Source organism: Gordionus sp. m RMFG-2023, chromosome 2, assembly GCF_954871325.1.
Source record: "Gordionus sp. m RMFG-2023 chromosome 2, tfGorSpeb1-WG-v2, whole genome shotgun sequence".
NCBI classification, from domain to species: Eukaryota; Metazoa; Nematomorpha; class Gordioida; order Chordodea; family Parachordodidae; genus Gordionus; species Gordionus sp. m RMFG-2023.
Genome location: NC_088776.1, coordinates 17,673,365 through 17,690,610, shown reverse-complemented (window position 1 = coordinate 17,690,610; position 17,246 = coordinate 17,673,365). Strand labels below are relative to the sequence as shown.

Below are 17,246 nucleotides of genomic sequence, written 5' to 3'. Positions count from 1 at the left end.
AAAGTCACAAAATACTCCAAAGATTTTTGATGATTACACTTAAATAATTATTTATAATATTAATACTCCATTACTCAAGTGCTAGTGTTGACCTATTATTTATTATACCTAATGATCGCCGGTCTAAATTTGGGGCTCATAATAAGAAATGATTTTAATTAATAAAAATTCGATCCATCTTGGTAGAGGAAGAGGATTTTGAATAATTGTGCTGGTTTCACTTTTATTTATTTTGTTACATTATTTTATTATTTATGCTCAATATTGTCTTTTTGTTATTTTGATTATTTTTTCTAATTCGTAATCGTTTACTAACGATTTAATTCATTATTATAATTATATTATTACTCTTTATTAAATATTTAATAACTAGAAAAACTTTTAATAAAGCTTGAAAAATTATTTTTTATTACATTAATTTTAGTCTTTTTATATAATTATTAATAACTAATTATATTTAAATATTTATAAATGTTAATTTTTATATATACAATTACATTATAACTAAAAAATAAAACAGATTTATGTATTCTTTTTTATTAAGTAACTTTTGAAAAATAGTAGTTAATTGCGTGCTATTTTGTTTTGATGGGCAGCGGTAGCGCGCTACTTTTAAGAGTAGGGTAGAACAACTCTTCCCCCGACTCCATATTTTTTAAATTCAAATTATTGTTTTTCATGGATATACATCAAAACATTATTTATATAAAATTACTAGAATTGTTAAACGCTACGATTTTGCCTTTTTTAAACTAAGATTTTGGCCAAAATAATATTACGCGAACCTCAAACGTTAATAGATGCCCAAACTTCTCTGCCATCTATGAGCAAAATCTCAAGGCTTGCGTAATATTTTTTGGCTATAATATTAGATTTGCCATTTTTAAAAATTAGCCATTGCAAGAAATACTAGACAATCAATGTATCTATCATCCACAGTGCTCTGAAAACCGCTCAACTACCTTAAACGCTAGAACCTCCTGGTCTCTTCAGATGAGATGGTAAATGTTTCCACAGGATTGCTCAAATACCATGGAAGAGGGAGAATATATAGGACTATTCTTATATAGATCTAATGGACCCCTCCTTCAAGCCCTAAACATGGACAAAAAGAAACAAAAAATCACTAAATATTCAGAAATTTCCGATTATCATATTTTCATACCAAATTGAACCTTTTTATTTAGTAATATAATTATGTTTTTCTTAATTTTTTATTATAATTATTATTATTTTGATTTATAAATGTTTTTAATATAACTTTTTTAGAAATACTAATTACCATAAAAAAAATAAATTTAAAAAAATCAAATCATGTCTACAACACTTACCACTTTTGGTAAACTCGCCCTATCATTCTTCAAAAATCTAGGCTTTATAATTTGGAAACTTACCGAAGAACCACAGGTTCCCGATAAGGCTCTCCATTGCAATTCAAAAAGCCAATTATAATATAATAACTACCAAAAGTTCCTATTAATTTTTTTCCCCTTTTTAGATAGTTATTTTTTTTTAAATGTATTATTTCTAGATTTTATAATATTATTTTTTAAAATACCTATTAGATATATATTTTTTGATTATATAAATAAATTTGATATAATATTGTGTAAATTTATGAAAAATAATAAAGGTGAATATTAATTATTTGGTTTGTAAGAAAAATATTTGGCGCCGTTTTCAAGTTAGAGTATTTATTTTAACTATTAAATTTTTATATATAGCTCGGCTTTTATTGTCTTCTCTACTTATTGAATTACAAGGTTAATTCTCGAAAAATGATCTGCCAAGGCTGTAGAAACAAGTTAAGTTAAAATATAAGGCATGCTGTGCTATAAAATAGAAACTCCCGAATAATCAATTATGATAGACTTAGCTACTAACGTCGTGCATATCACTTCTAGACTTCAACCATACCTTTTATGACCCCATTTTACACTATAAATTTAAATGAGTTCCTGGCAACACCATTGACACGCCGCCATATATCTGTCTCTTCAAATTTTCTCTTATTTCCAATCAGAGAAATTTTTATTTCATTTATCCTCACCTCTTGTCTTTCATGCCTGTTTTCCATTTCAGTATATATATATGTCGTTGGGATATGGAATTATGTGGGATTTGGAATCCCAACTTGGGGATTCGAGATCTTGAATTCCCACGTTTTATTTGGAATCTTTTTTTAAAAAATTATATTTTTTTAAATATTTAAAACTAATGGGGATTCGGAATATATTTATTTAAAACAATTAAATAATATTTTTTTCTTCCTTTTTTGCCGCCTGGCTGGCACCAGAAAATTTTATTTTTTAGAGATATTTTGTTATAATAAATAAATTATATAAATTATCAAAAAGGATTAGAGAATGTTTAAAAAAGTATAATATAAAATTAAGGCATATAATGAATGAAAAGGAATAAGGTTAAAAGACATTTTTTTATAAATTTATATAAAATCATAAATATTTCACATGAATATATATTTTTTTAAAAATCCGAATTAAAAAAAAAATTATTTATTGCAACAATATTCAATGCAATATGACATTTCGTTGAACATTTGATGTTGTTCTTGAAACACTCCACCTTTTATTCATGCCACCCATTTTGCAATTGCATAACGAGGTTTTCCCATATTTTGTGACATTCGGGGAAGCTCCTAAATATTTTTAGCAGTTTAGATATAAAATTAATATATTTTATGTACATGAATTAATTTGAGGAGTATGTGTGGTTACTATAAAAATAACTTAATTACCTATGATTGATATATCTTTGTTGGGAATTTCAACATCATTTAATTTTATAGTTTTATATAGACTAGAGGCAATAAATGGTGCTGAAATTCATCCAGCACACTCTACCCATATTTTATTTTGTCCAATTTTTAATACTTTCCCTTATAAATTTTTAGGACAGATATTTGTTTTATCTGTCCTATGGATGAGTAATGATGACCTAAAATAAAGTTATTTTGTATTGGATAATAAATTATGTTTTGACGCCCACGATCATTTAAATATGAAATAAAAGAAGGGGCCCTTTATAAAACAAGTACTAATTCCAATATTATTGGTAACACAACTATTTTTCCATATAATTTTAGGGCCAACATTTTTTGAACAAGGACTATTAGTAATATTATGGACAATTCGAAAGCGCGAATCTTTGATTGAAACCTTTGCTATTTTAGTAGCAATGTATATAGCTTTCACATAATTTTCCTTATTTGTAAACAATAAAAAAAGTGACGGAATCGTTAAAAATATTGTCTACATTTATTTCTGTATATTTTGAATAGATTTGTACTTGGGTGTTTTTAATATGGTTTTATAAAAATTATATTCTGTAACTGTTTTGGGTAAAAAATTTGAGGCATTAAAAAAAATTTATAACTAATATTAGAAATAAAATAATAGTATATAAATTTTCAAAATGTAATAATTTAGATATTCCATGGAAAAAATCCCACCCAATAAGATTCTTAAATCATATTAAAAATAAATTTTCATTTCAAAATGTAAAAATTTAGAAATTCTAAGAAAAAAAATATCGCCCAATACAATTACTAATTTATATTAAAATTAAATTTATTGATAATTCATATCAGTAATTTCAGAGACCTGCAGGTCCGGCATTAAACCCGGTCCGGGTATACACGGGTCATGTCGTATTTTAATTTTTTTAATATAAATACCCTGGCTGGGCCGTATATTTTAAAACCAAATATTTTTAAACGCCATTAAAAATATAATATTTTTAAACGCCATTAAAAATATAATATTTTTTTTAAAAATTCCGGGCCGGGCCGTGCAAATTGTACCTCTGCAACTGAGTTATTTTATTCCTAAAAATTTAAAAGGGAAAGTATTAAAAATTGAACAAAATATGGGTAGGACCGTGTGCTGGAAGAATTTCAGCACCATTCATTGCCTCTATTCTATATAAATGAAAATTAAATGATTTTGAAGTTCCCAACAAAGATATATCAATCATAGGTAATTTAGCTATTTTTATAGTAACCACATATACTCCTCAAATTAATTCATGTACATAAAATATATTAATTATTTATTTAAACTGCTAAAAATATTTAGGAGTTTCCGGAATGTCACAAAATATGGGAAAACATCGTTATGCAATTGAATGGGTTACATGAATAAAAGGTGATAGTGTTTCAAGAACAACCTTAAATTTCAATCGTTATGCAATTGAATGGGTTACATGAATAAAAGGTGATAGTGTTTCAAGAACAACCTTAAATTTCAACGAAATGTCATATAGCATTGAAGAATTGTTGCAGTAAATAATTTGATTTTTTTAAAATATATATTCATGTAAAAATATTTAATATTTCATATAAATTTACAAAAATAAAAATGTTTAACCTTATTTTTCATTCATTTATATGCTTAAATTTTATTTATCACTTATTTTGGCCTTTTAATTATATGGTGCTAGCCAGACGGCAAAAATGGGAAGAAAAGGTGATTATATTATATATATTTTTTTTTCATGTGGATTCGGAATATTTTTTAAAAAAAAAATTAAAAAAAAAAGATTCTTGAATCCCCACGTTGGGATTCCGAATCCACATGATTCCATATTCCATATCCCATATGACATATATACTTGTCTATTTTTACAATCATTAAGAGTTATGTATGAGTTCTCGTGACTGTCTTATAATCTCACTGGTCACTTGTTAACATTAATAGTGTGCCATATCCTCATTTCAAAATCTGGCATGGTTATATAAATCAAAATGTAAGGAAGGAAGTAAAATTAATTGAATCTGACCAAACCCATGCAAGTGAGGGAGCGGATGGACAGAGGCTATGGGCAGCTAAAATTAGATATGTTAGGGTCCAAATTTTGTTTCTTATGCATTTAAAAGTGAAAAGTGGCAAAATTACTCCCAAATCCTTATAAAAATTCTCTCAAAATAAAAAAAAGGCAATCCCATAATTGATCGAAAAAAAATCCTCATAATTTTTATTTTATTGTATAAATTAAAGAATTTTAATGTAAAGAAGAACCCTTGCAAAAATTTTCAATCAGTAAAATAAATTAAATGATTTCCTACAATATACAAAGTAGAGACCAGCATTATTTTGATCTGATCCAGCCCGCAGCCCTGACATTATTTTAGACCTAGGAGGGTGTCCCGCAGCCTGAATTTTCTAAAATCAAAATCTAATACCTAGAATATTTATTTTTTCCTCCTTGTTATGTATTTAATTTAAATATTCAGCAATATTTTTAATTAATAATTTATTTTATTTTACTTATTATATATGATATGAATTTTAATATTAATATGAAATATTCCCTAGCTCCTGATTTTTTAGAACACTTTTCTTATTTATCATATTTTATAATTGTGATATTCATTCAAAGGGAGTAATATAAAGGAAATATAACATTAATATTGATCACAAGCCTAATTGATTTTAATGGGTGGGCCCTGTTGTTAAATGGCTCGATGTGAGCTGATTTTCATAAAGGGATAACTCAATATTTTATATTTTAGCCAGAAAGTTATTACCAAAGTCACGAGATTTCACTAATATGTATAAACAAACCTTTGGTAAAATCTTCAGGCTTGCGTAATATTTTTCTGGCTAAAATATTGAGTTAACCGTTTTTGAAAATCGATTCAAATCGAGCCGTTTAACAACACTAGTGGGCCGGCCCTGCTGGATTCTAATGCATCAGATATCTTATATTAGAGTAGTGATCTACAATGTCCGGCTTGTGGGCCCGGACAGAAAATTTAATTTTTAAATAATTTTAATGGGAAGAGGCAAAGCAAAAAATATAATAGGCCAGCCAATTCGTGCTTAAAAATTTTCGGGCCAAGCAAGGCCGAAATATTAATAAAATATCAGATAGGGCCTCGCAGATCTCTGATTTTTTGTAAAATTTTTATAGGCAGCCCGGGAATTAAAATTTTGATATATCCTTTTGAATTTCAACTAATATTTTGATTTATAACATTTAAAAATAAATTACAATGTGCTTATTTCTTATAGGAATTGTCTAACTAAAATACTAAATCTATAAAATTAACAATTTATTTATGATGTGATACAATTTTAAATGCATAATACAGTAAGATACAAACACCAGGTCCACATTTCAAATTAGCCTGTTCTCGTATATATCATTGCTAATAATAATTTTCTCTACCCCCTCTCGCCAAAAAATGTATACAATATAAACTATAAGGTAATGACAATAATTAAAAATTTTTGGGGAAAAAAGCATTTTAATAAAAAACGTGAAAACTCAAAATTATTTTTATAAAAATCAAATCCAACACTTTTTCTCATACATCCTAAGGCCTATAATAAGTGGACCTAAAGATATCCAATAAAATTTATGGGCTTATAGTGCCCTCCCCCCCTCCCCTTAACAAAATCATGGGCACCCCTATGACAAACACAATTGATTTATAAAACGGTTGTTGTAGATCAATATTGGTATAATTTATTTAAGATTAGGATTTTTTTTTTCTAGGTTTACTAAGATTGATATATTTAGTGCCTTATTTGAAATTAGTAAAAAACTAAATATAGATAGATAGATATTAATGATATGATGGCCGGAAAAATTCATACAAAAAATTTAACGGGCCAGGGGGACTCTTCATAAAACTTTAAAGGGCCGGGCCTGACTTTCGTACATGCAAATGTTAAAAAAGATATAAACGGGACGGGGCGAGCAAATATTTAAAAAAAGTATAATAGCCGGCCATGGGAAAAAAATTTCGGACGGGCCCAAAAATTTGTGTGAAAATTATTAACGGACCGGGCTTTGCAGACCTCTGCATTAGAAAGCTATTATCGTGATAACTATAATTTTCTTAGCTATATGAAGAGTTCTTTTTAAATTACAAATACCTCAAGACCCCCTTTCCCCCAGCCTTTCCATACTAAGACACTGAGGTTTAGCTGATTACCAAAATATAAAATAATACAATTATAAAATGGGTACAGACATTATGTTGATTACATGTATTTTTTCCCAAAAATTCACATAGGACTTAACAACAATGTTAAATAAAAAGCCCCATCTACCCCCCTCCGGATTATAATCATATAATTTATTCTTACCGCCCCCCCCCCAGTGTATTAGCTGGTCTTGCTTGCAGATATGAGTTTCAGACCTGGCATAAATAAGATAATATTTTTTGACCTGGCCATAGAGATAATTTACCTGGGTCATAATTTTAACTGAACCTCGTTTCAAAAATTTAATTATAAGGTCTAGGCCTCTCCAGCATCCGGGCCGGTCCTGCAAATCTCTCTATATGATTTTCTAATTGGGTCTAAAAAATAAAAATTTAAACGGGCCTGTAAGTCCAATTTAAAAAAAATGTGATTATATTATATTAGGGCAGATGGATGATCATTAAAATTTACATAGTAATAAAACAACATGTCTGGATATCTTGTAAATAGGGTATAAAAAATTGTAGTAGTTTTTTGCCCGGGGCAGGGGTGCTTATGGAATTTTCCCGAGGGTGGGCAATGGAATTGGTAAAATGTAGAGCCATTTTCTGTTAAAAAAAATAGTTCCCCATTTATTAAATTTTTATTTTTATATTTTGTGTAACTTTCTCTCATTTTGCGTGGTTTAGTAATATTTTTAGATTTTGCGCAGTTTATAATTTTGCTTGAATTTTTGCATATTTTGCCTGTTTTTCGGTTTAGTAATGCCAATTTAAATAAATAGTAACTTGTATCTAAAATAAAGTAAGAATAAATCAACAAAATTAAGAATTATTGTCATCTTAAAAATAAAAGACAATAGTTATAGGCGAAAATATGAAAAATTTAGATTTACATTAAATGTTAGTAAACCTAAACTCTCTATGTGAAAATATATAAATAATCTCCTAACAATTTATTTATTTTTATCTTATTCATATGCGATAGAGATGGATTTTCAACATACACAATTAAGCTAACTTAACACATTGTATACCAAAATAAACTTGTCTTTATACCTGCAGGCAGTCATAAGGCAATTAAGGGGGACATTTTAAAAATATATGGTAGCTTCTAGAAACTTAAAATATTAATTTTATTAAAATTAGAAGATAGGGTTTATTTCTTTTTATCTCTTTCTACATTTCAACCAAATATCAAGTATTCCCTTCTTCTTGGATATTTATTAGAAAATATCAGATAATTTACTAAGATTTTACATACCATAATACAAATCTCAATTTTCATCTTTAATATTTGATAGAGCTGTAGTTTAAATATCCAAATAGTTTATTATATTTTTTTGCAGAATCGTAATTTTAGTGATTCAATTATGCTATAACTAAAACTCTCAAAAATAATATAGAAAATCTAAAAATACATATATTATTATATTTAAATTTTCAGAAAGTGTCAAACTAGGGACCGTTAAAACTCTTGGTAGCTATGGCGATAATAAATTTGACGGTCCTTAAGAACCCCCAATTTCCATATAAAAAAATCATGAAAAACGAACTAGGTATTAGTCACTTTGCTAATAAGAGTTTAGAATATGTATTAAATAATATTATAGCTTTTTTAGTCACAAGATGTCTTTTTTTCAAACAAATATTGCGAACTTCGGAAAAGTTTGTTTATTAAATCCTACCATTATTAAAAAAAATTTAATATAATTTTGATTTAAAAACGTATAATGCTTAAACAATAGAATAAATGTAGTTTGAGATTCACATCTAGTAGTGTGTTAAATAGCCAATAAATAAATTTTTATTGTTAACAAAATTAAATCTACACGCAATTATAGAAGACGATTTGTGGCCATGCCTTTGTTTGTGATAGATAAAAGATTTAAAGCATTACAATTAAATTATAATATAAAAAAAGATTAATATCAAAACTATATCATTTCTCTTATGGGTTTTTCATCTAGATCATTAAGTGAAGAACATTCTTTTGACCAAAACCATGATGGCCATTTATTCGGTGTTGACTGGCATTGGCTTTTGGCCCCCCCCCCAAAGCCAAAAAATGCAGACGCCGGATATATTTCTCAAAAATATTATTGTTTATATTAATTTATATTTGTTATTTATTCGTATCTCATATTAAATATATATTTAATTACATTTATTATCACATTTATCTACTAAGTTATTTTATCAATTAATTTCGATTTCAAGTTTTCCGGCGTAATATTTACTTATTATTTTCATATTTTTAGTGGCGTAATATTTATCTACCATTTTCAAATTTCTATAGTCAAATAATAATTATTTCTGAAACTTCTTGTCCAACAGGGAAAAAGAAATTGCAACTTTGTCCAACGCGATAGAGTCTCTGCCATCAAGCAGTAACAGATTTTAAGGAGTTAGAAGAGCCAATTATTTGCTATTACTGAAATATCACAATGGCCTGAAAGAAATATTTCCTCAGAAGCAAGAAAATTATTGGATTCAATGCTTATTCCAAATTTTATTTCTCATTAGAATGTATTATTTTATTATACAACTATTTTAAGTATTACTTTTGAAAAACATGACATTAACTCGATTAAGAAGATGAGAATAGCGGAGAGCATTTTATCAGAACTCAAGGAAATTAGGGCTAATGTTGATAGAGAATTTCATATTTTATATTTTATTGTTGTCAAAAGCAGACTATAAGTGTTTAATATTTGTCTCCCTCGACTTGTAGCAAGGCAAGCTCATCGTTAAAACATTAATATAGGATCAGTAGAAGAGTATATCTTAAATACAGATACATTTATAACCCAAATAAATAAATTTTTAATTCATCCTTACTAATCTGCAAATATTACTTCCACAAAATCCTCCCCAACCCTTTTCAGATAATGCTAGAAAAAAAAATATTTGTTAGATTTTTATTATGAAGATGTTAAAGTATCTTATGATGCCTTACTAGCTGAATAACTATATTTATAAGATAGACTATGGTTGATATAGTCCCAAAAAATGCTATGGATGCTCTGCATTATTTCAAACACATTTTTGATTGAATTCCCAATGTATTAAAAGAGTTTATAAACTCTTCCCATTAATAAACTAATGAGAGAACATTCTCTTTTTTAAGAAGAATAACAGAGGCCTGCAGAAAGAAGTACCATTTCCAGGGCACGGCCTAGATTTTTTTTAAAGATTTTATACGGCCCAGCCCGGCTTTTTTTTAAAAAATGTTTAGGCCCGACTCGGCTTTTTTTAAAAAATTTTTAGGCCCGGCCCGGATTTTTAAAAAATAAATTATATTTATTTTTGATTTTTATAGCTAATAATAACGATTTCAAATATAGGCTGTTTTAAAAAATATAGCCAGGATTGGGTGTTTTTTTAAATTAATTCAGGCCCGGCTTGGGTATTTTTTTAAAAAAATTTCGGGCCCGGCCCGGGTGTATTTAAAAAAATTAAAATACTGTCCGGCCCGGGGGCCGGGCCTGCAGGTCTCTGAAAAACATACCAAGAAGTACAACATCTGAAAGTAGATTGAAAGGTTTGGATCTTTTGAATATTCATAGGTATTTGACGACAAGCAACGATGAGATAATTGAAAAATTAGCTCAATCACAACGAAGATTGAATTTTACATTGTAAATATATAACATGCAAAATGCAATTATTCCTAAGAAACATTTGGTGTAAAGGCTCAAAAAATTCCAAATTTCTTTTTTGGGTCATTTAAGTGATTCTTTACATATAATTTTTTTATAATTCACATTAATTTAAAATTGTGTATTAGAAATAGTTGTTAGTCCTAATAAATTTATGCTTGATATTTTTAAAAAACAATAATATTTCTTAAAAAATTTTATTATCCCCCCCCCCCCCCCCACCAGACCAAATTCCTGTGTACGCGCCTGTTGACTGGTCATACCATTTTATTACAATTTATTTAATCATGAAGTAATAGAATATATAATTCAATGACTAACCAATCTCAACTGTTTTTTTATCTAAACCTAATGCTATCATTTATAGCATTTTTAAAAGATGATGAAATAGTTTATTTTTATTATATCTTATTACAAAATGATTACATTTCAAAAAAAACGTAGGGTAAGAATTTTTTTTATTTATAATATTTAAAACCATTTAATTTGCCAATTTTTTTCAACCTTATCTATTCTATATTATATTTAATTTAGTTTATAAATCTTCGTAAAAAAAATTGACAAAAACTTTTTACCTAATTAGGAAAAATGAATGTTTATTTAGTTTTTTGGATCGATACGAAATAAATTATAAATAAATAAAATAATGATATTAACTTATTTATTTTAACCTTGCCCAAAACCTTGATATAAAACGCATCAAAATTTTTGTTTTCAATTCACAAAAAATTTTTATTTGAAATTATATAAAATTATTTGAGTTAATTCTAGTCAACTAAATCTAACACTATGCCTAACAAAAACGGTAATAATTTATATGATTTTGTAATGAATTTAATTTATTGTTATTATTCTAGAATCTGGTGGTGCAGCTGGTATGGGACAAGCCGGAAAAAACGCAGCTAAAGTAAATATTTTTATTCTAACCAAAAAATTCATATTTTAAATAGGCCGGAGGTGCAGGCGCTCAATCTGGAGCCCAAGCCGGGAAAAATCAAGCCAGCGCTGGAGCCGGAGCAGGAAGTGCCGGAAAACACGCCTCCAAAAACTAAATTAGTTCTTATTGTGGAGTTTCATCAACATATTAGAACACCTAAAATATACACATCGTTTTAATTAGATTAATTATATAATTGTAAAATTTTATATTTATCCTTAAAGGCGGAATATTCGATTCTTGCATATTGTTAAACCGTGTAGTAAATAGTAAATAAAATATTTAAAAAATAATGCTTGATTTAATTATTCATTTTTTATATTTTATGGCTAGCATATCTACAGCACGATTTGTTAATTTACTAATAAAATAGAAACAGGATAAGTAATAGGGAAGATAAATATAAATAACCTTCTAAATGGCAGTTTTAGAAATTTGTAATTATAATTTTTTAAGTAACAGACAAATTAAAATATTTACTATGATGCAAATTAAAAGTTTGCCAAAAATTTAATAATATTAAACATCAATTTAATTTATTAAATTTAGAATAAATGAATAAGCTAGCTAAGCTGAGAGCTTTATATGATCTTAATGTTTTTTTACGTCTTACATGCATTTCTGGTTGGTTAAAAAATCTTAACATCTATTATTTGTGTTGCTATGTAATTTAAGATTATTACTACAACGGCTGAGAGCATTTGATTGCATATTTTCAGCGTCTACATGACAGTATACACACTGGATGCAAACCCCCCTCAAAAATATATATCTACCCCCCTAAAAATACCAAAATGTTATCCATAGATAATTTAAAAATGTAATGGAAAATTTTCTAGATTATTATAGCCAATATAGTATATGCTCAAAAAAAAACGCAGGATTACGTACATAATTTATTTTCTCTAATTAGAATGTGATATTAATTTAAAACAATTTTTCGCACATTTTGCCAACTTTTTTATTTGGTACTGTTTTGAGGCAATTTAAGCCTAATTTAGATGATCACGTCACATATGATTGGATAAAAAAGATTTGAAATACGTGGTATTTTAATTTTTACAGAGGAAAATGTGTTATTTATTGCAAGGTAACAAAATATAATTGCAAACTTTATCGCTTTTACATAGAAAACTTTTTTATTTGGTACTGTTTTGAGGCAATTTAAGCCTAATTTAGATGATCACGTCACATATGATTGGATAAAAAAGATTTGAAATCGTGGTATTTTAATTTTAACAGAGGAAAATGTGTTATTTATTGCAAGGTATCAAAATATAATTGCAAACTTTGTCGCTTTTACATAGAAAAGCTTTTAAAATCTTATAAATAAATTTAATATTATAAATCAAAATGTAAATACTTTTAAATGAAGTAATAAACTTTAAATAATTATATTCTAATTTAATTTTTTTTATAAAAATTCATAAAATTTCTTAAAATCCTCGATAAATAATAATTTTCAGAAGAATATTTGTTTGGTTTTTATAATTGAATTTAAAAAAAATTATCAAAAACCATGTCTAGTTAATTTAGTTAAAAAAAAGAAAACAAGTATCCTCAGCTAACAAGGTACAAATTTAAGCTCTAAACCTTTGTCTTCGCTAGCCACAGTGCCCCTACACCTTTTGAGCGATGGAAGCAGAATAACACCCTGAAAAGTAACCCCCCACCCTTCGAAAGATTTTTGCATGTTTAAATAAATCTTTTTCCATTGATAAATTGGTTAACTTATTAAGAAATGGATCTTTCAATGTACAAGTCTTGTTTTAATTAATTTAATTTTACTCATGACCCTTTCGGCAGTACATAGTAGGAATGGTTAATAAATATTTATATAGAATTGTTAAATTAGGGAAAGTTGAAGAATTTTAAAGTAAACGATAAGGTAAAATAAACGAATATTTTTTCCAATCTGAATCATAAGTCTCATAATTATTATCATCATCAGAATATGAAGCTAAATAATGTATTAGTATAAATATATTTTAATTAAATAAATTTATAATTATCACAATCTGATATATCTTTAGATTCTTTAAACCTCTAGGTCACTGTAATAAATATATCCTCCGTTTTAGCCATCTTATTATAAGATAAGTAAGCAATTAAATATTTAATAAAAAAAAATTACTTTGCTATTCGTTCATTTTTGGGCATATTTTGAAATTGGAAAATAATTTTATGACAAAAAATCTAGAAATACAACCTAATTTGCTAAACATCGGCCAAAATTATTGAAATGTAATAATAAGACCCCCCCCCCCTTTCCATCCACTTATTATTTAATTTAATATGTATTAACGGAAGAGGACGAGTCCGATATCAAAAACCTAAAATAATTTGGTTATGTGGGTGTAATAAAATAATAAAAGAAATTAAATTTTTTTTTACAAGAATCAGAAAGTATTAACAAAGTATCTAACTGCACAAGTATTTTATGTAATTTAATTAATTATATGTCATTGTTGAGTCAAAAGCGCAGCTCTATGAATCTAATTTATGTCTACATAGACTCGCAGCAAGGCAAGCGTTCCATTATTAAAATGAGTTCAATCGAAGAATATAGTTTTTAAAAATCTCTCTCCCTTTTGGATACTTTTATAACTCTAATGAATAAAAGGCTCTTAATTTATCAGGCAGCACTTACAAATCTGTAAATGTTATTACTGCGGAATCCGTCCAAATCTATTTTAAATCTTGATAGAGAAAAAAATTAGATATTTAATTTTTATTATGAGGATGTTAATTAAAATTAATATATTGTATATTTTGGCAACTCTACCCATTAGTACTTCTACTAATGAAAGAATATTTTCTTCTTTAAGAAAAATAAATTCATACCGGAGGTACCGTTTAATGAATTAGCCCTTCTTAATGCATAGGGAGTTGACACCAATTAAATCATTGAAAAATTATCACAAAGATTGAATTTCACATATAAATTTATCATATACTTTTTAATTATATATTTTCGTGCAATTCCATTTCTTAATGTACCATATTTTTTTCTCATAAATACTTTATAAGTTTATATACATGCAAATGTTTCTTAAGAATATTTTTGTGCATCTACAATAATTTAAATTTATATAATTTTAAATGCTTAATTTATATTTTTTGCAAAGTTCTTTTTTGAGATTTATTCTAAACTATACACCGTTTATATACATTTAATATTTTATTTTTTATTTATATTTGAATTTGTGTATTAAAAATTGTCACAATATTTTATAGTCACTAGTCCTATTCCTAGAATATATTACTTAAAAAAATATTATTCACTAATTTTTCCGCTCAAACCTGTAAATATGTATACATCAACTAACCATAGATGCAGGGCTAAAGAATAACTTTTAGTTTTATATTGTGTGCAATCATTATATAATGGTTTCAATTAAAAATATCTCATATTGTAGAAATAAATTTTCAAATATCTATTAACCGTAAGAAAAATATTTCATTCGAATCCCGGACATTCGAATCATGCATATAAATGTTCCGAACAAAAGTGCCAAGGACATAAGGACGCTGAATGAATAAACTCACGGATAAAAAGCATAAAAATACCCTAATTTGTAAAAAAAATATTAAATTATGTATAATTTAATTTTTTATTAGTGATTTTCTTTAAAATATTCCTTTTTAGATTGAGAATGAACCAAATTATTGGCTCCTATTTTAATGGCCATTTAAGAGTGAAGTGACACCCAGTCCCCTTTCACCTCTAAATTTAATAATATTATATTCTTGCCAGGTTCGCATACTATATTTTAAAATTACAAATATAAACTTAAATGATATTCCGGGTCTTGTTTATTTAATCCATTAATTTGTATGTAACATGCATATTGGGCATAGAGGAGCCAGAAAAGCAAAGTAGGGCGCACGTCTATAATGTTGCGTACATTTACTTAAAAAAAAATAATTGGATAATATCCTCCGTCATAATAATCAATATATTAAACATCCACCCCACCCACCTTCCTCCTTTAAAATTAATAAAAATAATAATAAAATAAAAATTATTTATTTAACCTTGCCCAAAAACCTTGACATATAAAACAAAATTTTTAAAATCACAAAAATCTTTTGTTTTAATTTTTGAGTAAATTCTAGTCAACAAATCAAGAAATATGCCAAACAAAGACGGTAAAAAATTATGCACCTATATAAATTCATATACTATATAGAATCACACGCTCATGGAATGGGACAAGCCGGAAAGAATCCTAAGGTAATTATTTTATATAAAATAAAAATTATAATATTTATTAGGCCGGAGCAGCTGGTGCTCAATCAGGAGCCGCTCACGCTGGGGCTCCCCAAGCCGGAAAAAATCAAGCTAGCTGTAATATATTTAAATTACGATAATATTTATACTGCATACCTAGATTATGAATCTATTTTTCCTTAATATAAATACAGGTGGAGCCGGAAACGCCGGAAAGCAATGCAACTAAATTTCGATTTAATTTGGGAGTTCATCAACATAATCGACCTTTAAATATAACTTATTTGTAAAATTTTAGGAATATTCAATTCCAAACATTTGATATTATTTATGTTTAGATAATTTTTGTTTATTCATTAGTCATAAATTAATAGCAAATAAAATGTGATTTACACTAATTCGAATGTATTATATGAAATTTCATTTGATAAATTACCTCTTACATTTTAATTAAAGAATATTACAAGTCTTAAAAAAATAGAAAATAAAATAAATTGTTGCTGAAATGATTTTCGCATTACTTCTATGGCACTTTCTACGAATAAGTATTTATTAAATTCAAGTTTTTATAATGCGTTCCACATAAATTAAAGAATTTAAATAATAAATTAGTATAACATTAATAATTTAACTAAGCAAAAATTTGTGAATTCTTCACCCAACGCTTCATTTCGGCTTTGCTTTGGCGGCCGCGGATCCTGCTGGCTTCTGCACATCTTTCGCGTTTTTGTTTTTGTCATCCTAGCATTTTTAATAAAATAAATTATTAAAATTAAGCAAAAACTTTTCCTATGACAAAATAAAATTTCTTACTATTTTTGCTGCGTCTTTTTTCGGCTGAGCTCCAAGTTCCTTTTTAGCGCCAACTGTATACCAATAATTAAACGGATAAGTATAAAAATTTTTTTTACCGTCTTTAGACATGTTGCGTATATATATTCCTAATTTTCACTTTCGAGAAAATAAGTTGAATTTGCGAATTAAGTTTGAAAAATATAAAATTATTTAATGGACAGTAACATAATAAACTTTGCCTTTATATATTAGGAAAGTTTTTTTAAAAAGGTGTGATTTAAAATTTTATTAAATTGAGTTAAACGATTATGAAAAAAAAATATCATCATTCAAATGAGGCATTTATTTAATGTTCACCTTATGGCTAAAAATTTTAACATATGATAATATATAATAAGTTAAGTTTAAAAATTTATTTTAAATAAAGGTTGATATTAATTTCAATCAATTTGACCATAGACGATTGTTATTGTAATTATTCATTAACAAATGTAAGATTTTTTTACCGAAACCTTCAGTAGTGTTTACTCAAGATCTTAATTATTAAACCTCGTAAGAATAATTAAATTAAGTGAGCTCACAATAAAAACCAACTAAACAAATTTTATCCACCTTATCGATTATATTCATTTAAATTCATATAAACTCTCAGAATTTAAATAA

At 26.9% G+C, this 17,246-nt stretch overlaps 3 long non-coding RNA genes across 3 annotated transcripts; 2 read left to right on the top strand and 1 right to left on the bottom strand.

Moving 5' to 3' along the window:
* The first annotated feature begins 11,275 nt into the window (after positions 1 to 11,275).
* On the top strand, positions 11,276 to 11,834 carry LOC135924845 (uncharacterized). The gene is made up of 3 exons (XR_010571425.1): positions 11,276 to 11,422; positions 11,475 to 11,524; positions 11,568 to 11,834. It is a non-coding gene; the product is annotated as an uncharacterized LOC135924845 (long non-coding RNA).
* A 3,822-nt stretch (positions 11,835 to 15,656) lies between these two features.
* On the top strand, positions 15,657 to 16,053 carry LOC135925136 (uncharacterized). The gene is made up of 4 exons (XR_010571550.1): positions 15,657 to 15,706; positions 15,748 to 15,791; positions 15,833 to 15,905; positions 15,983 to 16,053. It is a non-coding gene; the product is annotated as an uncharacterized LOC135925136 (long non-coding RNA).
* Positions 16,054 to 16,320: 267 nt separating this feature from the next.
* On the bottom strand, positions 16,321 to 16,896 carry LOC135924873 (uncharacterized). The gene is made up of 3 exons (XR_010571430.1): positions 16,700 to 16,896; positions 16,602 to 16,654; positions 16,321 to 16,529 (listed from the first exon to the last, which is right to left on the bottom strand). It is a non-coding gene; the product is annotated as an uncharacterized LOC135924873 (long non-coding RNA).
* Between the last annotated feature and the right edge of the window lie 350 nt (positions 16,897 to 17,246).